This window comes from Salvelinus fontinalis, chromosome 19, assembly GCF_029448725.1.
Source record: "Salvelinus fontinalis isolate EN_2023a chromosome 19, ASM2944872v1, whole genome shotgun sequence".
In the NCBI taxonomy this organism is placed as follows: Eukaryota; Metazoa; Chordata; class Actinopteri; order Salmoniformes; family Salmonidae; genus Salvelinus; species Salvelinus fontinalis.
Window position 1 is genome coordinate 8242891 of NC_074683.1, and position 24711 is coordinate 8267601.

The following is a 24711-nucleotide window of genomic DNA, read 5'->3' on the forward strand; positions in this document are numbered from 1 at the left end:
AATAGTCCTATAATTCCTATAATAACTACAACTTAAAACTTTTTACCTGGGAATATTGAAGACTCATGTTAAAAGGAACCACCAGCTTTCATATGTTCTCATGTTCTGAGCAAGGAACTTAAACGTTAGCTTTCTTACATGGCACATATTGCACTTTTACTTTCTTCTCCAACACTTTGTTTTTGCATTATTTAAACCAAATTGAACATGTTTCATTTTTTATTTGAGGCTAAATTGATTTTATTGATGTATTATATTAAGTTAAAATAAGTGTTCATTCAGTATTGTTGTAATTGTCATTATTACAAATAAATGTTTAAAAAATCAGCCGATTAATCGGTATCGGCTTTTTTGGTCCTCCAATAATCGGTATCGCCGTTGAAAAATCAGAATCGGTCGACCTCTATACTTTAATGACAAAAATTATGGAAGAGACACCGTAACTGCACATGGCATTTGAATACGGCTTTGAACATTCTTCAAAAGGTCTTTGGAAATCTCGAAAACACTAACCACGTTTCCATCCACAGTTTTATGCGAGTAGTCATACTGTGTCAAAAAAATTATGACAGCTGTGATGGAAACAGGTAGTTTCGGTAAAATTTTATAAAATAATTTGTTCACTGGACATGGTGGGATCTTTTTGTGTCAGAAAAAATGCATTATGCGAGAAACTTTGGTGGAAAAGCCTTTATGTACAAATATTACCATCATATTGAAGTAAACTTGGAGTCACGCAATTATATGGTGTGTGGTCCTCCCACTATGACTGGGGGAAACCAAACAGGTTATTAGGCTACAGATGAAATAAGTTATCATGAACTTCAGAGGATGGTCCACGGGGATCTTGATGCTCCTGTCCAATAAATACAGAGGGTTTTATTCTGGTGACATGGTGATTGATGCTTGACTGCTGTTTGACAAATACAAATAGTTTCGCTCTTATCCATAATAATCTCGTCATGTAGACAACCCTACCCGTACAGCCTTCCCGCAGCCTAACGTGAGCTGTTGGCTAGAGCATACGTGTCAAAACCAGATTAGGCACATTTGCTATTTAACAGTTTTTGTGACAAAACTATTGGTAGATTTGAAAAAGCAATGGAACACACAGAATTTGTTTTGGGTACATGAAAACGTAACTGAAAAAGTACATTTTGTGTTGCACCACTGTACGTCATCACACACTCATTTTTATCGGCAACAAGTCTGTTTGGTGGAAAAACAACACTGGTGGGAAAATGCGCTTATTTTTGAATAGTCGCATGAAGACCTGTTGCCAATTGGATGGAAACCTAGCTACTGGTGACCTTTTATTATTCTCTCTAGGCTGGATTGATCACACTGTATTAACATAGTCATTCCTTAAGGTCAAAGTTATTCATCAGAGTTTCATTGCCTGTCACGTTCCTGACCTGTTTTCTGTTGTTTTGTATGTGTGTGATGGTCAGGGCGTGAGTTTTGGGTGGGCAGTCTATGTTTTCTGTTTCTATGTTGGTTTTGGGTTGCCTGGTATGGCTCTTAATTAGAGGCAGGTGTTTTGCGTTTTCCTCTAATTGAGAGTCATATTAAGGTAGGGTGTTCTCACTGTTTGTTTGTGGGTGATTGTCTTCCGTGACAGTGTATGTGCGCACCATACGGGACTGTTTCATTGTCGTTAGGTATTTGTAGTCTGTTCCTGTTCGTGCGTTCTTCACGTTGTATGTAAGTTCGTGTCCAGGTCTGTTTACTTCGTTTTGTTGTTTTGTAAAGTATCAAGTGTTCTTCGTGTGTTTAGTTTCGTCTTGTTTATTAAAATTCATTATGTATTCACAACCCGCTGCATTTTGGTCTTTCGATCCTTCTCTCCTCTCCTCGTTTGAGGAGGAGGATTACGACACCCGTTACATTGCCAGGTTTGAGTGACACTGGGGTGATTTATACTGAGCTTCACAAACATTATTCAGATTTTTACAAAATATAAAAGGGTATCAATTTACATTATTTATATTAGTAGGCCTAATGTATATCATTTAGAAAAGTTACTACACAAATTCAATATAAAGCCTCATCTGTAGACCTGAGTCTTTGTGGTGAGCGGTCAAACAAAGATGATCCTATGAATCGTTCCAGGAGATTCACAGTATTTCACCGAAAATGCATGTAAATCAATTCTTATTTTTCCAGTGGACTAAAGAGCTATTGACAGAAACAGGGAAATCAGAGCTCATTGCAGGTATTATAGATCACAAGCTACAAAGTAATTGATGTTGTGATGAATACAAATAGTTCCTTTTTTGAAGCAGAGATCAAACTCCAATATCCTCCTCAGGCTGAATTTTTATTCATACTTGAGATAATTATCAGACCAAGGCAAATTCACCACAGACTAATCTGTCAAACTCTTCACCACAAACACAGAACATGATTTCAACACAGAACATGATTATTTTTTCTTTCAATAAAAATAATGAATGTGCTATCACTTAATTGCTAAATGGTCACAAATTAATTGTCGAAGACCTTAAGGCTTAGCCAGCCCATCAGTATATGAATTAGCAATGTAATTCATTATTATTGATACTTCATGAATTCAGCATGTTAATTAAAGACCATTAGGCCTTATAAGGCATTTCAAATAACACTAGTGGAAAATGCTCACCACATAGCCTTTAACTCAATAATATAAATTCAATGTTTCCCGACGGCAAACTATAATTGTGTGCAATGGGAACAAGGCTGTTCAATGCCTAGCGGTAATTCCACTGCATTACAAAATGAAGGAGAATATAATTCATCTTGAATTTACACTGATGCCAGCACATGAGTAACCTTTCCACTCTATTGCACAGATGCAATAGCGTCACAATTAGAAGGTCAACTGCATAAGCATCTGTTCTTGGCCCATACTATACACTGTTCATCATCAGGCGATCTGATCTTCTAAATCATATTACAAGGTAGGTAGACTCTGGCCTAAGTTGTAATATTGACTACTAAATGAATACATCATTAAGAATAGATTACATACGGTTGATATTGTCATCTCATCCAAATCTTAATTGACACTGATTACAGAACATGCTCTTTAATTGCTATAAATGGTTTCATTTCAAAGCTGTGGCAGCATCTCACTTCTCTTTTAGCCAATGTACTGTAAAATGTAAACGTACTGATGCATGCTCCTCTATGGGATATTAGTATCATGGAATATTCTCTTATGAAAGTGTTTCTGACCTGATTAGGATGTTTCCATGGTTGACAGCATTGACAGGCATCAAATCCACTCATCAGTGTATATATTTATTCACTCATCAATGGATTTGACAATCTAGCTCAAGAGAATGTATTGAGATGGTTCTGTGAAAGGCAATGTGTTTACTCATATACTCATCATGCCTGTCATCTGTCCTCCCATATCTTCTTAGGGATATCCCCCTTTTTTCAATTTTCGCCTAAATGACATACCCAAATCTAACTGCCTGTAGCTCAAGCCCTGAAGCAAGGATATGCATATTCTTGGTACCATTTGAAAGGAAACACTTTGACGTTTGTGTAAACGTGAATTGAATGTAGGAGAATATAACACAATAGATCTGGTAGAAGAAAATGCAAAGAAAAAAAACAACCGGTCTTTTTCTACCACCATCTTTGAAATGCAAGAGAAAGTTCACAGTTCTAGCCATCACGCTGGTTCCGATAGTGTCCACAATATGGCAGCAGTGTATGTGCAAAGTTTCAGATGGATAACTTGAAGTATGAGTGAACTACAAGACTTAGTGTGAAGTCCCCAGGTACATTTGGGCAAATTGTGAAGGAGACATTCGCATTCATATAACCTTTTTCTGCAAGAATATCGTCAAATCTGTATACTTGGACTTTGATTTAGCTTTCCAAGTGTTAGTAGCCATATTATAAGTTCAACATTTGCAAAACAATCAGTTTTCATATCTTCATAACAAATTTTTGTCCAAAATGAAAAGGCATGCTGTCGTACAAGGTTAGTAGCTACATTTTACGACATATACATGGTTTTTGGATACTCCCGTAAAGCCCAGCTCATTGGCTATCTAACTAGCTTTGACCCCGATTGGTGCTTATTTGACAAAGATAGTTCTTCAAGAGATGACCGCCCGCGTCATCGGCGTGACATGAAGGCGTCGCTCTCTGACCAAATATGGTGTCCTATAGGATATACTACACCCCTACTGATATAGTGAAGTCTTGTTACCTTCTAGGATCTCTGAGGAATACATACAAACGTAATTTGACTCGTTGAAACAAGATTTAGGGTGAAATTTTCAAGATTCCTTTCTTTGCAAATTGAATGAGTGGAAATACAAAATCGATTGTGCATGCTATATGGACCTTTTTAGGATATGTTAAAGGATTTTATCTAACAAACAACACTTCATGTTATCTCTGGGACCCTTTGGATGATAAATCAGAGCAATATTTCAGAATGTAAGTACACATTTCACCTTCAGAGGTGAATGTATCAAACCTATCGTGGTGAAAAAAGTGTTTTGTTGTTTGAGCTCTCCTAGCATGGCATTTGTTCGCAGTAATAGCTACTGTAAATTGGACAGTGCAGTTAGATTAACAAGAAGTTAAGCTTTCAGCCGATATAAGACACTTATATGTACCGACATTTGTTGTTTCTCTACAATCTGCGATCTTGACATAACACGCTGCATGATTTACATGATTTTCATCAAGAGTTTGTGTGCGGTTGTGCATTTCAACATGTATAATCTGATTTGCCAGGAGAGCTCTTTGTATGAAAGCCTTCTGTCAATGAAAATACATGCTCGACCATACATTTGTATTTGTTAGTTGTAAGACATCAGCTGTAAATGATGTTGTTATCCAACAACCCAGCATTTGCAGTAGGTCACATTTTAATACTTAACTTTGCCAAAAGGATGAGTCATTCTACAGATATTAATTGACGCAGAGAGTTAATGACTAGTGAAATGGAATCGCAGTGTAATTACAGAGGGACATTCATCATATTTACTGTCCACACTTCTATCACAGTGACGTGACTGTGATTCTCAGATGAGTCCAATTGAGAAAACACTTCCTCTAATCGCAAATGGTTGAACGTGCAAGAGGTTGCAGAAGACCATAAATAAAACCGAAAGGAAACTAAATGGTGTCTATAAACTCCTATTCAACCAGTCCTGTGTTAATAAGCGAAGCACTTTTTTCTGCATAGTAAAAACTGAATGACTGTTTGGTAAAGGGAAAAGGAAGCAGTTAACTATGGAATTCAGATGTGGATATTACACACAATAAACAGTGTTGACACTTTTCTTAATAATATTAATTTAGTACCTTGTGTGCATTCTTTTGATGTCAGGTTCCTGGCTGGCTTGCTAAGACCTCTCAGATACAGAACGGAAATACTCTGACTCATGGCATGTTTCTCAGCTCCAGATCTAGATTGAGAGAAAGTGGCAATGAGCAGACAGTACATCTTCTCTCTCAGTATCACACCAGTTGGTAAACAGCAAACTGCTAGAATATTCACCAAGGTGGATGTTTACATAATGCCATCTCAAGCACCTGCCAGAGTTGAGGGGAAAACTTATTGGAGACCAAAGAGCAGCAGCACAAGTCTATCCTAGAGTAGGTATAGAGTCCTATAATCATGCTGTCAGACAGCGGGAGAAAGAGAGAGATGGAGAGCGAGTGAGAGATGGAGAGCGAGAGAGAGATGGAGAGAGAGGGTGTCATGGTAAAGAGAGAGAGCGAGAGGAGGTAATCCTGGTGGGCAGTTCGTTGGGTGAGCCCAGACAGCTGAGAGATATGTCATTGCAGCCCTGGATTTCACTAGCGGGTGAAAAGGTGTAAGAGGACAATGTCTGTGGTAACTGAGGAATTATTCTATTCACACTCAAAGGCCAAAGCAGAGAATAATCATTCTGATCCCTCCTGAAACACAGTCCCCTTTAGCTGACGGTGTCTCAATAGCAATCGAAGGGGCCATAGCCATAGGTAGCCTGTCACACTTATATCACCCATGAACCATATGCCCCAGGTCAGAGGTCAATTGAACAATCATTAAATGACCACCACTCACTTTTCAGAAGTGTACACCATGGGCCATTAGTGAAACTAACCCCATATTACTGCTTACAAGTCAATTTCCCCCAGTATAACCAAATATCTGTGCTCATCACAGAAAATTAAGATGGAAATGGAATTTGGTGGGTTGAATGTTCCTAATAACCTGACACCTTAGTATTGGTTGGAAAATACAATGACAATAGCGCATTTGCTACTCTGTGAAATATGTGAGCAATCCCTATTCCTTTAATTCTACCTAGCAACATATTAGATAGAAAATCAAGAACATCTCAATTCACCTTCCCACATAAACAGCAACTGTAAAGATTAGTGTGAATAATATGCATCGTTTGTGCACCACCGTAGCTTGGCACTTGATGTAGCATGGCATTATAGTTTTTCTCAATTGTGTACAAGCATTATTAGGAACAATGTTGTCGATTTTCAAAACAGAGTCCAGAAGACACAGAACTCTGTGGCCTTTTGCAAAACAGTAAATGTGTTTTAAAAATGTAGTTACCTTCTCAAAACATAAATACATTCATCACAACTAAATTATAATTTCAACATTTCAAATACATTCATAAAAAGAACACAGCTGTCTGCAAAAAGATTAAATGCACTAATACTTATCTCCATACTTATCTCTCTTTTAAAATCCCAGATCAATAGATTTTCTTTGCCGTCACTAAATCATAATGATCAAAATTGGAAGTACAACTATCCAAAGGAGCAGAATTATGAGCAATTACTGTCCTTTTATGCATATTTGACCAAACAATTTCATACACATCAAATTAAATATTATTCCGGGTATAAAATATAAATAAATAAGCACAGTGTGTACAGGATTCATTCATCACAATCCAATTCTATGTACTCAATACATAGGTTGGTTTACGCATAGTTTTGTAGACTTTCTATTGGCACACAGAAACAAAATCAAACAATAGAAAATAAGGAAAGGTGAATACAATGGAGGAACATTACTGATATGAATGTATAGGCCTCAAACCACACCAAAGAAAAGCTATATAATGGAAGATCACAATGTTGGAGTTGATGACTTCATTTTCTGGATCTCTGCAGGTCCGCAATATTGTAAAGAATCATAACAATTAGACAGTCCCCATTGCCTGGATCTTTCCCTATATATTACATGGTATGACAGTGATTTGGTGATATACTTTGTGTGCTCTAGTATTTACTGATTGCTGAAAACAGTGAACACAATTGCTCACATTTCTCTTCTGATGAAAACAATGTGTTCATAGTCTGTGAAGAAAACACTTATCAGTGAATTGTCTTTTCACTGTTGACATTTCTATTTAAAATTCTGTAAAAGGGGGTCTAAGATCTGCAACTCGGGTACAAAGGCAATACAATTATCAGAAGTTCTGTAAATGCATTTGACCATTTGTTGTTCTGTCATAGTTACGTTTCAACACAGATCCCCAAAAAATGCTTGTACGCGATTGCGAAAACCTGTAAAACCCTTAATAAGCCTGGTTTGGAAGCCCAACTCGGTTTAGCATGAAAATAGATTTCACCAGCATTTACAGCAGTTTGACATGGAAAGTGATGGATCGCAGTGGGAGGGCTGCTGCTGGCATGCTACTGTGTGTGTGTGTGTGTGTGTGTGTGTGTGTGTGTGTGCGTGTGTGTGTGTGTGTGTGTGTGTGTGTGTGTGTGTGTGTGTGTGTGTGTGTGTGTGTGTGTGTGTGTGTGTGTGTGGTCATGTGTGGTCGTATGTCCCTCTTCTCAGCATTTCTCTGCAACTCTTCATTCACTTAACTCTCCCTTCCAAAACACTGCTGGACATGAGAGCTTAAAAATGGTAATAAGTTGACAGGTTCTTTAGGCAATTAAGTGCTCAAGTCCAAATTAACATCCTTCTCAGTCATCTTGTGTTCCAGGAATTATTGACTGAAAACTAAATTACATTTGCCCATGCCAAATAGAGGGATACACAATAAACTAAACATAAATAGATTTGCATAAGCTTAGCATTAATACATCAATTATTACATTCATACATAAACATGCATTTTCACCCCTTTCATAACATTTGATCAAAAATATTGACTTTAAAGCAACAAAATGCGATTTTAGGTTTTACGACATCAGCCATTATTTTGTCTAAATGTCCTGTAACGATAGCTTCCTGGACACCAATTATAGTGAGAAACAGGTAACTGTGGATACGGTTTCTAAATACAAAAGAGCAGCAGAGCAGCTGAAAGATACTGCCTGGTTCTCTCAGAGCTCTAGGATACACAGCCATTAACCTTCAGCTTCAAAACGTCCCCACAAAAGCCTGTCAGACATCATTAGTGCAAAGACGCTCTCAAGAATGGACATTAAACAAGTAGGAACATCACGTAGCCTATGTTCTGTCAAATAGATTTCAATCTAGGGTCCCTATGAGCACAAGACATTTAAAATACGTAGTTTTGGTTGAAAAGACGTTGACATTTGTCACTTAAGCCATTTTTACCCCATTGGTTAATACCATGACTGTCACGGCATTCAAGAGAACATAGACTGCCCACCCTAGTCACACCCTGGCCTAACCAAAATAGAGAATAAAAAGCCTCTCTATAGTCAGGGCGTGACAGTACCCCCCCCCAAAGGTGCGGACTCCGGCCGCAAAACCTGACTCTAAAGGGGAGGGTCCGGGTGGGCCTTCTTTACGGGGGCGGCTCGGGTGCGGGACGTGGACCCCGCTCCCTCGCAGCGGGCCCCGGACTGAAGACCCTCGTAGAGGGCGCCACTGGACTGAGGGACGCCTCTGGACTGAGGGGCGCCTCCGGACTGACGGGCGGCTCTGGACAGGTCGAACCAGGCTGTGGGGGAGCACTGGAGATCTGGTGCATAGCACACGCACCTCTCCCTTAGGCTCAATGCCCACATTCACCCGGCACGGAGGGCAGGCATAGGGCGAACTGCACCCTCCCAACGCCCTGGAGACACAGTACGCAGCGCCGGCGCAGGATACACTGGACTGAAACGGCGCACCGGAGACCAAACGCGCTGCGCAGGCACAATCCGCCCTGGCTGGATGCCCACTCTCGCATGGCACTTGCTGGGGGCTGATATATAGCACTCCGGGCTATGAGCGCGCACTGGCGGCACCGTGCGCTTCATCGCATAACACAGTGTCTGACCAGTGCCACGCCGCTTCCGGTAAGCGGAGTTGGCTCAGGTCTCTCCCCGTGTTACCCCCCCCCCCCCCCAAAAAAATTTGGGGGCTGCCTCTCGTGCCTGTTGCGCTGCCGTGCTAACTCCTCATAGTGTCTCCGCTCAGCCTTAGCTGCCTCCAATTCCTCCTGCGGACGGCGATACTCCCCAGTCTGTGCCCAGGGTCCCTTTCCGTCCAAAATCTCCTCCCATGTCCATGAGTCCAGATAACGCTGCGGCTCCTCACCACGCTGCTTGGTCCGTTTGTGGTGGGTAGTTCTGTCACGGCATTCAAGAGAAGAAGATGAGGACCAAGGTGCAGCGTGGTGCGTGTTCATAATTAATTTAATAACAACCGAACAATAAACACGAAAATGACAAAAATAACAACCGAAACAGCTCTGTCTGGTACAGATACGAAACAAAAAACAACTACCCACAAACACTGGCTGGAACAGGCTACCTAAGTATAGCTCCCAATCAGAGACAACGATAGACAGCTGCCTCTGATTGGGAACCACACCAGGCCAAACACATAGAAACACAACAATATAGAAAAAAGAACATAGACTGCCCACCCTAGTCACACCCTGGCCTAACCAAAATAGAGAATAAAAAGCCTCTCTATAGCCAGGGCGTGACAATGACTTTAGACTACTTGACTAAACCCCCTTGAGGCCAGTGGATTAGCGGCGGGGGGGGGGGGGGGGGGGGGGGGGGTCGATACAGTTACATATCGCAATATTTTTTGATGATATATCGATATTTGACTCCGAGTTTATTTTCTTTTGCTAACCCAGGTTGAGTCAGCTAGTGTTGGTCGGCTGTACTTGCGCCAAAACTCTGGTATTTTTCATCCTATAGCACGTTCTCCATCTTCTTTTTAAATAGTGAGCCAACATGTTTTCAGTACTTTTATTTCCCTGACTGATCAAAACAGGTTTTTATTATGGCTCTCTCTTGTCTCTCTGCAGCAGACATACTGTATAGTGAGCAATATGTTTGGACCATCAAATCGCAACAAAAAAAGAAATTGCAGTATCGAATTGCAACACATCATATCGGCACCTAAGAATCATTATAATATTGTATCGTGTGTTCCCTGGCAATTCCCAGCCCCACAGTGGATGGTATTCAGGAAACTTTTAATTGCAATCACCACTGTCAGGTCACCTCTCAGCGACACGCCTCAGTCCTAACCCAGAGACCTCCAGGGACCCTGGATGACCTGTTATTTCAGAAGCAGTAATGAATAGATGAGCACTGGGTTATTGATGCCACACACTCCACCACAGACAGGCCTGCACAGTAGAGCCCTGCACGGACATGAATCTGAAGACCAAGACCTACCCATGCCCATGATGTTCAGGCCCTAACCTACCGAGCCAGATTGCTTTTGTAATAGATGAGCACAGAGTTATTGCCGAATCCAAAATCAGAAAAAGTGTCTTCCATTAGAAATCAGTGGCTAATGCATACTATCTTCCCCCTGCTCCCGCTCCACCAGGTCGTTGCTGCAAATGAGAACGTGTTCTCAGTCAACTTACCTGGTAAAATAACGGTAAAATAAAAAAAATAAAAAATGTGAATATCCATAGCAACGGCTCTGCTTGGACTGCTCTCAAGAGATGAAAGAGTCTGAAGAGAGTCTGAAGTTAGCTAGCTACTTTTCATCACTCTCAACTTTGACAAAACTTAAGGAACACTATTATTGTCTGTGAAATAATCTCTCCTGTCGACTTGGACAATGTTCTGGTCTTATATTTGACAATGTTGAAGCACTTCTGACACCATGTTACGATCTTAGTAAGATATGACTATACAGAGACACTGCACCAAAGAGCACGAGCAAACAACTCAGCTTCAAAATATTAGCTAGTGATCAATTTAGTCATGAGTAGGTCGGGTAGCAGAGCTCTACTACATAGACTAGTCTCTCTGAGTGCTCATTAGCACAGTATTTCTTCCGTCCCTCTCCCTGCCCCAACCTGCGCTCGAACCAGGGACCATCTGCACACGTCAAACAGTCACCCACGAAGCATCGTTACCTATCGCTTCACAAAAGCCGCGGCCCAAGGGAAATAACTACTTCAAGGTCTCACCGCTAACTAGCTAGCTGTCTCACACCGGTTGCACTTCTTTAGTGTGGTCAAACAACAGTCGACCCAGCAAATCCCCTCAGAGACAAACACCTCAACACTCACACGATATCAGATGTGAACGCAGATCACCAGTTCCACCCACACCGAGAGACACAGAGACGTGCACGTGACAGATAATCCTGTGATTGAAGTGTCGCACCTCCCCCTCTAAATCTTCCCTGCAGTGCACTGGAGTGTGTTACAGACATGATACACCTCAACATTGACAATGAAATTAAAAAGGAGCCCTTCTTTACGAGAAATTTCCATGTGATGTATTTCCATGAGCAATTATTAAAACCCCTTACACTCATGGGAATGGGCCTATAAAGGGGAATAGTTTGGAGATGATGGGAAAATGATTAGGACAACATGCTGATCTGACCACTCGTGCGAGTGCGTCCGGCATCACGCGCATGTTGAATTAGTCCCCCCACACCAGATGTGATCAGGACATACAGGTTGAACTATCAAAACAAACTCTGGATCAACTATATTTATTTGGGGACAAGTCAAAAAGCATTAAACATTTATGGCAATGTAGCTATCTAGCTTGCTGTTGCTAGCTAATTTGTCCTGGGATATAAACTTTGGGTTGTTATTTTACCTGAAATGCACAAGGTCCTCTACTCTGACAGTTAATCCACAGATAAAAGGGTAAATCGAGTTTGTTTCTAGTAATCTCTCCTCCTTTAGGCTTCTTCTTCTTTGGCCTTTATATAGCGGTTGGCCATCAACTTTAAGGCGCATTACCACCACCATCTGGACTGGAGTGTGAACCTCACTTCATCTTTCAATCCCCCACGTGGGTATATGCTCCTAAAAAACAATGAGGAGATTGGACAGGCGAGACTTGCAGCGCGTCAAGCGTCACAAAACAAGTTCTATTTTAGCACCTGGCTACGCAGACGCTCATTGCCGTGCACAAGCAGTGTGGGTGCAATGCTTGAATAACGTGTATGTGTACATTTATTTTGCAATGCTCACACACGCGACGCGAGCGGTGTGGTCAGCATGTAAAGGTGAGGACACAACAGTTCATCCAAACAACGCATTAGATGTAAAAAAAAAAAAAAAAAACAGACTTCGTTGACTTCCTGTGTGAGGTGCAGAAAATTACTGAGAAGCTCAGCTTATTAGTGCTGGACATGGTGAGTTAAGACAATCAGAACTCAGACATCCCCAAATGGGCACTTTCCTACATTTGCAAGCAGCAGGCCAGGTACTTCTACCCGTGCTCAGGCGCGTGCGCTCCCTGAAAATTATTAGGACAGAGAAACCAGACACATGGCTCATTGCTCACATGGAGAACTCCAAACAAAAAACTATGAAAACATTTACAAAACTCATAAATGATGATTATCAAACAACCCAAAACTTGTTTCTCACAATTGTAGCAGGTTGTGACTGCAAACAAAGTTTACACTCCGAGAATGAGAGCTGTAAATGACTTCTAATTTACTTCTAATTAATAACAGGCTTCAACGTAACCAAATGACAGAGTATTAACGGTACACTTACTAGACCTACTGGTGACATATGTAATGGGGAATTTATAAAACAATCAAAGAGGCAAACAATTCACACAATGAAACAATGAATGCGTAATAACAGGCGGGAGACAGCTGAGCGCATTCTGGAGATCTGAGTGTATGCTTTCTGGAGAGGGGTGCCATATCTCAGCCACACACCCCTGCCCGTCTTCTTGTCTTAACATTTAAAATGATACTCATGACACATTATCTTCACACATATTTTAGATGCTTTTCACTAAAGTCACAACTCAATAATTAGCTAGGCCCATTGACATGCAGGCTTCCCAAATAGGCATTGGCGTACACGCTTGTGATTTGAAAGCTTTTTTTTTTTTTTTAAATAAGCTAATGATCCTCGGTGGCTAAATCATGCTTTCTGGTGAAGTTTTTTTATTTATTTTATTTAGACAGGAGTAATTATAGAATTTTGGCAAAACATCAATTTACTTTCGGGAAAGCTAGCATCCGAACAGTGCACTGTGCACACACCAACTTTCTTTTCCAATTCGCAAGTGGCTGCCTGAATCCAGAGATCTGTATAATGACAAGATGTCTCTGCCCTAACAATGGGAGTCATTGTCCCAAAGGCAGGAAGGCAGGCGACAAGCTTAGGTCTGCATATTAAGCCTATGGAAACGCATTGGGCTTATTCCGGACATATTTTTGTGAGAGTGAGCCTTCTCGCTTCGCCTCTTCCTCTCTGCTGAAACTATCTCACCAGAGAAAGCATCCAAGCAAGAAAACAGCTCCCCTATCGTCTTACTATATTTATCCCATGTATCTGATGCTGTTTGGTTAAAAAGAGTATGACATGCCATACTATTTTTGTCCTGACAGCATCAGATACATGGTCTACGCATACTGAGACAGAGGGACGCTGTTTCGCTCTGATTTATCTGAGATTGATGCAGCTTTCTGTCGGTATCGGTCAAATAAATGATCAATAATTCAATATTTTATTTGGACGGGCAAGGAGTTACGGTAGGGTGGCCAAGGCCACCTAAGGTCCGCCCATAATGCCAGCCCTGCAGCAGGGATCATAAACTAGATTCAGCCAAAGGCCGATTTTTTTTCTTGAACGGATGGTCCGGGGGCCGGAACATAATTACAAATAATTTATAGACTGCAAATTGACCTCGAAGCCCAAACAGATATAATATTTGACTAAGACATAATAATTTCAAACTTGTCTTACATTTGTATATGATCACGTGTCTCTGTATTATGTGTGGGAATACTTGAGAACAGATTTAGAAAATTATAATCACTTACTGGTGTTTTTACAGTCTTATGTCCAACAAAGAAAATTCTAAATAATTACAAAATAATAATAAACCGTAACAGTATTGTTTTTAAATTTTTTGCTCAGAGGACTTGGGGGGGGCAAATAAAACCAACATGGCCGCTAGTTGTGGAACTCTGCTGTACAGCCACTGCATTCCAATTTAGATGCTTATCCATGTCCAATTCATCCATTTTCAACCTCTATATGGGTACGAGTGTAAATGTGTCTTAGTACTTTTGTATGATTCGATTTAGGACATATTTCTGCCATTTTAACCTCATCTGTTGCTACTTTTGAGTCTGTAATATCTGCAACATATACACTCTCTGGCCAGTTTATTAGGTACTCCCATCTGGTACCGGGACGGACACCCCTTTGCCTCCAGAACAGCCTGAATTCTTCAGGGCATTCTACAAGGTGTAGGAAATGTTCCACAGAGATATTGGTCCATGCTGACTCAAATGACATCACGCATTTGCGGCAGATTGGACGGCAATACATTCATGCTGCGAACAGTCCGTTCCATATCATCCCAAAGATGTATTAGTACTGGGTTTAGGTCTGGGGACTGCGTAGGCCACTCAAGTAAACTGAACTCACTGTTATGTTCCAGGCAATATTCTTCTACTCCTCAATTGTCCAGTGTTGGTGATCACGTGCCCACTGGAACCGCTTGTTCTTGCTTTTAGCTGATAGGAGTGAATCCGATGTGGTTGTCTGCTGCAATAGCCCATCCATGACAAGGATCGACGAGTTGTGCTTTCCGAGATGCCGTTCTGCACACCACTGCTTACTAAAATGTTAATGTAAATGTACTGCGCCGTTATTTGTCTGTTTGTGGCCCTCCTTTTAGCTTGCTCAATTCTTACCATTCTCCTTCAATCTCTTAGCTGTTTTCGCCCACAGGACTGCGGCTGACTGGATGTTTTTTGTTTGTCGCCCCATTCTCGGTAAACCCCAGACACTGTCGTGTGTGAATAGCCCAGGACGGCCTGCCGTTTCTGAGATATGGATCCAGCGTGCCTGGCACCGACGATCATACCACACAAAGTCGTTTAGGTCACTTGTTTCGCCCTTTCTAATGTTCAATCGAATAGTAACGGAATGCTTTATTTAAGCAAGCCACGGCCACGTGACTCACCGTAGGAGCGAACCATTTTCGTGAACGGGGTGGTGTACCTAATAAACTGGCCAGTGAGTGTAACGGTTGTCCTCCTCCTCTTCGTCCGAAGAGGAGGAGTAGGGATTGGACCAAAGCGCAGCGTTGTTATATGTCATGATGATATTTATTAAAGTAAAGACGAAACACGAAAATACTTCAACAAACTACAAAACAAATAAACGATGTAGACAGACCTGAACTAGAGAACTTAAATATACACGAAGAACGCATGAACAGGTACAGACTACACAAACGAACGAACAAACGAAACAGTCCCGTGTGGTGCACAGACACAGACACGGAAGACAACCACCCACAAACAAACAGTGTGAACAGCCTACCTTAATATGGTTCTCAATCAGAGGAAACGTCAAACACCTGTCCCTGATTGAGAACCATATAAGGCTAATTACCAACGACCTAAACATAGAAACACATAACATAGAATGCCCACCCCAACTCACGCCCTGACCAACTAAACACATACAAAAACAAGAGAAAACAGGTCAGGAACGTGACAGTGAGTGTATGCAAGACTAAAAGTAAAGCAGGTGAACATATTGTTCTCAGTAGATTATCTACTATTCTACAGTTGGCATTTACTTTAACATGTGAGTCTCAGAAAAATCAAACCATCCATTTCCATATGAAGCACCCACACACCACGCTCAAGAGGACCCAGACTGGGAACAACCACTGAAATAGTCACATGGAGCTCCTGAGAAGAAAACCAAACCCGGAGGAAGAAATCTGTCCTTCAACTGAAAAGAACCAAAAAATCTGCAAAATCTAATTATTGCTGCTATACTTCTTTCCTCCAGTTGGAACCCAGCATGCATCCATCAAATACGAGCAAGGCAGTTAACCCCCAACAACAACTTCTCCCCGGGTGCCGATGACGTGGACGTCGATTAAGGCAGCCCCCCGCGCCGCTCTGATTCAGACGGGTTGGGTTAAATACGGAAGACACATTTCAGTTGAATGCATTAACATTTGCAACTGACTAAATGTCCCCTAACCCTTTCCCTAAAAGTCTATGGCTGAATGGAATTGCTCTGACTAATGACATCTCAGGCAGACACCAGAGCGATAAATATATATATTCCCTTAGTTTCCAATGGATCCACACCCTGCTCGTTCTTCCACTGCCTGTGTCTACAGTGGCCTTCTCCCACGTCCATTAGCACCGTACCTTATCATAGTTAAGAGATAAAGAGACCTTCTCCCTTGATGAAAATTCCTTTGATTTCCCAAAAGCAGGTCTGTTCTGCTGCTGCGAATTTCACTGGCCTGTGGAGCGGCCTCTTCACCCCGCTGCAGGCTGTTCAATCTTCATCACTTTCCACCACTGCAGGACTGCCGTGCTCTCTGACTCTCTTCCTCTTTCTCTCTCTACCTCTGATCCTTTCATCCACTCCTGACCAATATTGCCCTGTTCCAGGCATCAAGACCCTCCACGAGACGCCCTTTAATCTTGGGATAAAATGGGCGCTAATGGAGCTGGAAGATCCAGAGCATTTATCTCTGTCTCTGTCTTTGAAAATGCAACCATTACCTATTGTTAAGGGGGCTGCTCGTGTGTTTTTGTTTCGCTATCCCCGCTAATTGATGCAATTACTGGCCTACCTTGAGAGAATAGCTGAAAATAGGATAGCGTTATGATGAGGGATAAACACCACACCACAGGGGCAGATCAACAATGTACACATTCCCAGCCTGTTTAATGTACACAGCTTGTTAATGACTACATGGCTTTCTGATCGTTGGGTGAGTAGCTGTGTTCTGGTGTGGTTAACACTGTGCAGTGATTGCATTCCTCATGTTTTAGATAAGAACATCCCAGCCAAACACATTACTTAAGATTTTCTGTGGACAGACCTGAAACAACACATTCTTTTGACTGCAAGTCTACAGTCTCCCACAAAAAAAAAAATCAATAGTTAATCTAGGTCCCAGCTAATACCAGTCAAATTTTCTCATTAAACTGGCCTAACGGGAGAGCAATTTACTCTTGCAGCTTGACAGAACCGATAGAGGTCTCTGTCTGTGATATTGCCAGCCACACATCAATAAACATAATCCAAAAGGTGCTGAAGAGTTGAGCTTTTCTTCTCTCCTGTGTGAAATTGTCTCAGTACTGAGAGGCGTTGCCACACAAATTCTGTGGACATCAATCATTCTGCTCAGGTTTCCTAATAATGTAAAAAGCTCAAGAGAAATTGGATAAATAATATACATTATGTTTACATTCAACATAATTGACATGCTAATATAGGTGCTTGAAAGATGCAGCTGTAGTGTGGAATTGACTAAAGAAACATGTCAAGGCACAGCCACACTTGACAATTGGAAGAAAATTATTGACGAACACTGGAGGGGAGTGATAATGTGGTGCAGGGACGTCTTTTCTTCAGTAACATCCCCACTGGCCCTCATAGCAGCAATGAGTCTCACTCACGCCTGTACAAAAATATTTGTTTCAAGCAACCCTGATTGTGACAGCTCCCACACTGCAGGATATACAGTGCCTTCAGAAAATATTCACATTTCTTGAGTTGTTCCAAATTTTGTTGTGTTACAGTCTGAATTTAAAAGGGATTAAAGCGGATATAGGTATTCAGTCTGCTTTCCACCAGACACTGGGAGATGAATTCACCTATCAGCAGGACAATAACCTAAAGCACAAGGACAAGTTTGCACTGGAGTTGCTTACCAAGAAGACAGTGAATGTTCCTGAGTGTCCGAGTTACAGTTTTGACTTCAATCTACTTGAAAATCTATGGCAAGACCTGGAAATGGTTGTCTAACAATGATCAACAATTTGAAAGAACTTTTGGAAATAATGATTGGAAAATGCTGCACAATCCAGGTGTGGAAAACTCTAAGAGACTTACCCAGCTGTAATCATTGCCAAAGGCACTTCTACAAGCGCATTGACTCAGGGGTGTGAATACTTCTGTAAATTAGATATTTCTGTATTTAATTTTAAATAAATTAGCTAACATTTCGAAAAACATGTTTTCACTTTGTCATTATGAGGTATTGTGTGTAGAAGAAACAGAATTTTTATCCATTTTGAATTCAGGCTGTAACACAACAAAATGTGGAATAAGTCAAGGGGCATGAATACTTTCTGAAGGCACTGTGCATTCTGTATAGGTAACCACTTGAACAACTGAGATGATGTTGGCCTTAAAGCACATATGTCACTTGACCAAAACTCCTGTCATCCCCTTTGAGCCATGCCAAGTGAATTTTCTGCAAAGTCAGCCACAAGCCTTTCTATTGGCAACTCGCTAGGGATCATTTGGAATATCAATTACAGTACAGACAGACTCTGGCATGCCCAGTGCAGGTCGCTGACTGTAACAGTGTCACATTCACAGTGCCCGCTGTAGTAATGATAAAGGTAGGTTTTTAGTGCCATCAAAAGGTGCTCTGTGTGATCATTGTCAACTGATGGAGATTGGCAAAGTGTCTTAGACCTAATCTCACAGCAATGAAAATAGCTTGGTTGAAGTGGTGTGTTGACGGTCTGAACATCTACAGAGGGAACAAAAGTTTACCAATAGGGGGGCCTCCCCAGTGGTGCAGTGATCCCAGGCTGTGTCGCAGCCGGCCGCAACCGGCAGACCCATGAGGCAGCTCACAATTGGCCCAGCGTCGTCCGGGTTAGGCCAAATGTCCTTGTCCCATCACACTCTGGCGATTCCTGTAGCGGGCCGGGCGCATGCATGCTGACTTTGGTCCCCAGTTGTACAGTGTTTCCTCCGACACATTGGTGCGGCTAGCTTCCGGGTTAAGCGAGCAGTGTGTCATGAAGCAGTGCGGCTCGGCTGGGCTGTAATTCGGAGGACGCGTGGATCTCAACCTTTTCCTCTTCCGAGTCCATTCGGGAGCTGCAGCGAAGACTGTAACTACCAATTGGATATCACGAAAATGGGGTAAAAAGTACAAAAATAATAATAATAATAATAATGTGTTTACCAATAGGAATAGAGAGTAAACAATGAGTAAACCGCTATTTGACAATGTGATTACATTCTCGGAGTGACTGGAGAATGTTTGCGGATGACCAATTTAGTTCTTTGAATATTTAGGGGTTCACAGCGAAGCTGTGATAACCTATCCCTCCAGGACACCTAACCCTCCAGGACACCTATTCCTCCAGGACACCTAACCCTCCAGGACACCTATCCCTCCAGGACACCTAACCCTCCAGGACACCTATCCCTCCAGGACACCTATCCCTCCAGGACACCTAACCCTCCAGGACACCTAACCCTCCAGGACACCTATCCCTCCAGGACACCTAACCCTCCAGGACACCTATCCCTCCAGGACACCTAACCCTCCAGGACACCTAACCCTCCAGGACACCTAACCCTCCAGGACACCTAACCCTCCAGGACACCTAACCCTCCAGGACACCTATCCCTCCAGGACACCTATCCCTCCAGGACACCTAACCCTCCAGGACACCTATCCCTCCAGGACACCTAACCCTCCAGGACACCTATCCCTCCAGGACACCTAACCCTCCAGGACACCTATCCCTCCAGGACACCTAACCCTCCAGGACACCTATCCCTCCAGGACACCTAACCCTCCAGGACACCTATCCCTCCAGGACACCTAACCCTCCAGGACACCTATTCCTCCAGGACACCTAACCCTCCAGGACACCTAACCCTCCAGGACACCTAACCCTCCAGGACACCTAACCCTCCAGGACACCTAACCCTCCAGGACACCTAACCCTCCAGGACACCTATCCCTCCAGGACACCTAACCCTCCAGGACACCTAACCCTCCAGGACACCTATAGCACCCGATGTCACAGGAAGGCCAAAAAGCTGATCAAGGACAACAACCACCCGAGCCACTGCCTGTTCACCCCGCTATCATCCCGAAGGCGAGGTCAGTACATGTACATCAAAGCTGGGACCGAGAGACTGAAAAACAGCTTCCATCTCAAGGCCATCAGACTGTTAAATACTGTTAAATAGCCATCACTAGCACATTAGAGGCTGCTGCCCTATATACACAGACTTGGAATCAAGTCTCTCCACTTTAACAATCTTTACATATTTTGCATTTCTCATTTCATATGTATATACTGTATTCTGTCCTATTCTACTGTATCTTAGTCTATGCCGTCTGACATTATTCGCCCAAATATTTATATATTCTTAATTTCATTACTTTACTTTAGATTTGTGTGTATTGTTGTGAAATTGTTAGATATTACTGTTAAATATTACTGCACTGTTAGAGCTAGAAACACAAATATCTGCTAAACACGTGCATGTGACAAATTAAATTTGATTCGATTTTTTTTATTGCTCTTCTTCGATACATTTTCCACCCTTGACCTGGTCAAATAACTCAAGAATAGATTGGTCTCTTTAAAAACAAAAAGGGCACACAGAAACTAGAGGCCATGGGTAACTTGGCACAATGGCCTATAGATGGCGTAATTATAAGCAGTCTCACTTAAAGCCTCATATCCGCCGCCCCGTTTCATCTCGATACTTGAAACTTTGTATGTAGGCGTCTTTCCTCATGTTGAACACATTTGCCTCAAGGATCCATAAGGTCTGTCAGGATAGATATTCCTCCATCTTGGAAATTTGGGAAAACCTTTGAAAAACAGCCAAATAATTACACCAGTTTGAGAAAAGCTAAGAGATTGTTTGAGAGAAGGCTGTGTTATTGTAATGGTCTGGGTGTAGCTGGTGCAGAGGAGTCAGGCGCAGAACAGCAGAGATGAGTAACACAAGTAACTTTACTCAAATATTCCAATAACATGTTGTAATATCGAGCCCACAATAACGGACCGAACATACATGAAACAATCACGCACAAAAACCATGGGGAAAAACAGAGGGTTAAATAATGAACATGTAATTGGGGAATTGAAACCAGGTGTGTAAAACAAAGACAAAACAAATGGAAAATTAAAAGTGGATCGGCGATGGCTAGAAGGCCGGTGACGTCGACCGCCGAATGCTGCCCGAACAAGGAGAGGGACCGACTTCGGCGGAAGTCGTGACAGTTATTGATACATCAGGAAATCAGATTTTGTGTCCATTTAAACCACTGTAAATCCACTCCACAGCAGCATATCAACTTGAAACTTGTCATCGCTATCATGGACGTCCCTAAAATGAACCACACTGAATTTGGTATTTATATCTCAAACAAGGAAACTATTAACAACTAATTATTTGCATATGTACAGTAACACATCCTCAAGATCATCTGCAATCATCTTCTCCTCATGAATCATATGTCCGATTTTGTTTTTAGAAATTATTGTTGTTGCATTCAAATATGACTGCACTGTACCTACAGATGCACACTAGCACATATGCTAACGCTAAAAATACTTTTAAAATCTTCTCATGAACCATACATCAGATTGACTTCAGATGTGGTACATAGACTCAATAGATTTGCCTCTAATGAATTTGAGAATGATTAGTTGCTGCATTCAAAGTGGGCCATGCTAAACTACTAGATGGCACCATATCACACCAGGGATATAAGAACTGAACCGATGGACATGGGGCCATGACATTTGGTATGTAAACCTTATGTATATGTCCTTGGAAGCTGTGTGAATATAAATTCACTGCAACCTCAGGTGGCTACACCAGACCAGTTGGTGGCACTATAGATGTCATTGGCACCAGTGGCACCATAGGATCCTAGAGCAATAACTATTGATCAAGTAGACTTTGTCTCATGCAAATGAATGTTAGACTTATATTATACAGACAAACAATGTGAAATATTGTGATTTGTATATCTGTATAATCACATATTGTTGCCCTATTATGTGGTCTGAACATACTGAAAAGTGGATATTTTCGGAAACCGGAAGTCCTGTCGCTTGCTCGTCAGCGTATTACAGCTTTGAGAGTAGTTGAACTATTTTAGAAAGCTAATGTGGAGAGTACCAACTGAGATTTAAATAATTTACACAAACTAGACTAAACTTCACTTGCGTCATCCTTGTGGTAGAGAGATAAACATGGTCATGCTTTCACTGATTGTACATAAAGGAAGGTAGTTCCTACATGACAGAGTGCTTGCTTTGTTATCCAACTGATCTTGTGTCCTTTCTGTCATTATGTAAATGCCGTTCATTGCTAATCTCAGCTATAGTTTTTATTTTATATTTCGTTGAACTGGTGTGTAAACAGTGCTTGAGAAACTAAAAGGGTTATTAGGACCCTCAAGCCTGCTGCTTGCACCCAAGACGAGGTTAGGTGTCTGTTTCAAAAGTTTCAAACAAAGCTAACTGCCTCAATCCAGGATCATACAAACACTGCCTAGGAAAGAATTGTTCCTGCTTTGAAGGTACCCTTTCTTCTACACAGTTCCTCTGCCAACACTCTGAGTTGGTAGAGAAATATATGTCAATAGGGTGAAATCTACACAAGGTGGCAAGACAAACGTAAGTTAGTAATCAAAATGTTCTTGAGCATGCCCACATAACAAAACACTTTAGAATTACAATAGAATACTATAGAATTCTGTATTAAACTGTAGTATACTGTAGAATACTATACTACATACTGTAGTATCCCTTGATCATGTGTAGTACTTTTTAATGTTATAGTATACTGTAGAATACCATAGTAAACACTTCAGTATTATAAAGAAAACACTGAAGTAAATACTACAGAAATGTCTGCAAAAACACTACAGTCCACAAAAACGTAACATTATGACTATAACTACTGTTCCCAGAAGGAGGAAAACAAGGTACGACATACTACGGGGGAGTCGCACTCCTGCGACTTTGGTTGAAGGATATACAATCATGCGTGACAAGGCAAGTTAAATACGAGCCTTGCTGCAAGCCCTGTCTTCCACAGGTGATAAGCGTGAGACTTATTCCTTCAATTTAATACCGCTCTTCACCGAGCCCAGGAATGGGCGGTGCCGGGCCAAACAGGCGTTGGACCTCTTTTCCCTCCTTCAGGGAACAGTACTTAGTCATAACAAAAAGTTACTTTCCCTTTCAGTCAGTCAACTTTGGTACAACATACTATAGGGAAATACACTGCTCAAAAAAATAAAGGGAACACTTAAACAACACAATTTAACTCCAAGTCAATCACACTTCTGTGAAATCAAACTGTCCACTTAGGAAGCAACACTGATTGACAATAAATTACACATGCTGTTGTGCAAATGGAATAGACAACTGGTGGAAATTATAGGCAATTAGCAAGACACCCCCAATAAAGGAGTGGTTCTGCAGGTGGTGACCACAGACCACTTCTCAGTTCCTATGCTTCCTGGCTGATTTTTTGCTCACTTTTGAATGCTGGCGGTGCTTTCACTCTAGTGGTAGCATGACACGGAGTCTACAACCCACACAAGTGTCTCAGGTAGTGCAGCTCATCCAGGATGGCACATCAATGCGAGCTGTGGCAAGAAGGTTTGCTGTGTCTGTCAGCGTAGTGTCCAGAGCATGGAGGCGCTACCAGGAGACAGGCCACAAATGTGCATGTGTCTGCTCAAACGGTCAGAAACAGACTCCATGAGGGTGGTATGAGGGCCCGACGTCCACAGGTGGGGGTTGTGCTTACAGCCCAACACCGTGCAGGATGTTTGGCATTTGCCAGAGAACACCAAGATTGGCAAATTCGCCACTGGCGCCCTGTGCTCTTCACAGGTGAAAGCAGGTTCACACTGAGCACATGTGACAGACGTAACAGAGTCTGGAGACGCCGTGGAGAACATTCTGCTGCCTGCAACATCCTCCAGCATGACCGGTTTGGCGGTGGGTCAGTCATGGTGTGGGGTGGCATTTCTTTGGGGGGCCGCACAGCGGTAGCCTGACTGCCATTAGGTACCGAGAGGAGATCCTCAGACCCCTTGTGAGACCATATGCTGGTGCGGTTGGCCCTGGGTTCCTCCTAATGCAAGACAATGCTAGACCTCATGTGGCTGGAGTGTGTCAGCAGTTCCTGCAAGAGGAAGGCATTGATGCTATGGACTGGCCCGCCCGTTCCCCAGACCTGAATCCAATTGAGCACATCTGGGACATCATGTCTCGCTCCATCCACCAACGCCACGTTGCACCACAGACTGTCCAGGAGTTCATCAGGAGTATGCCCAGGCGTTGTAGGGAGGTCATACAGGCACGTGGAGGCCACACACACTACTGAGCCTCATTTTGACTTGTTTTAAGGACATTACATCAAAGTTGGATCAGCCTGTAGTGTGGTTTTCCACTTTAATTTTGAGTGTGACTCCAAATCCAGACCTCCATGGGTTGATAAATTTGATTTCCATTGATAATCTTTGTGTGATTTTGTTGTCAGCACATTC

General features: G+C 42.2%; 1 protein-coding gene across 2 annotated transcripts in view; it reads right to left on the minus strand.

Annotated features, from left to right (window-relative positions):
* b3galt1b (UDP-Gal:betaGlcNAc beta 1,3-galactosyltransferase, polypeptide 1b) overlaps positions 1-24711 on the minus strand; it is a 124729-nt gene that overhangs the window by 76997 nt on the left and 23021 nt on the right. Inside the window, exon 2 of one of the 2 annotated variants that reach the window (XM_055870618.1) lies at positions 5320-5423. The exons of the other annotated variant lie outside the window; for it this stretch is intronic. The gene's annotated coding sequence lies outside the window, so the exon portion shown is untranslated. The remainder of the gene's footprint in view (positions 1-5319; positions 5424-24711) is intronic. 2 annotated transcript variants of the gene reach the window in all.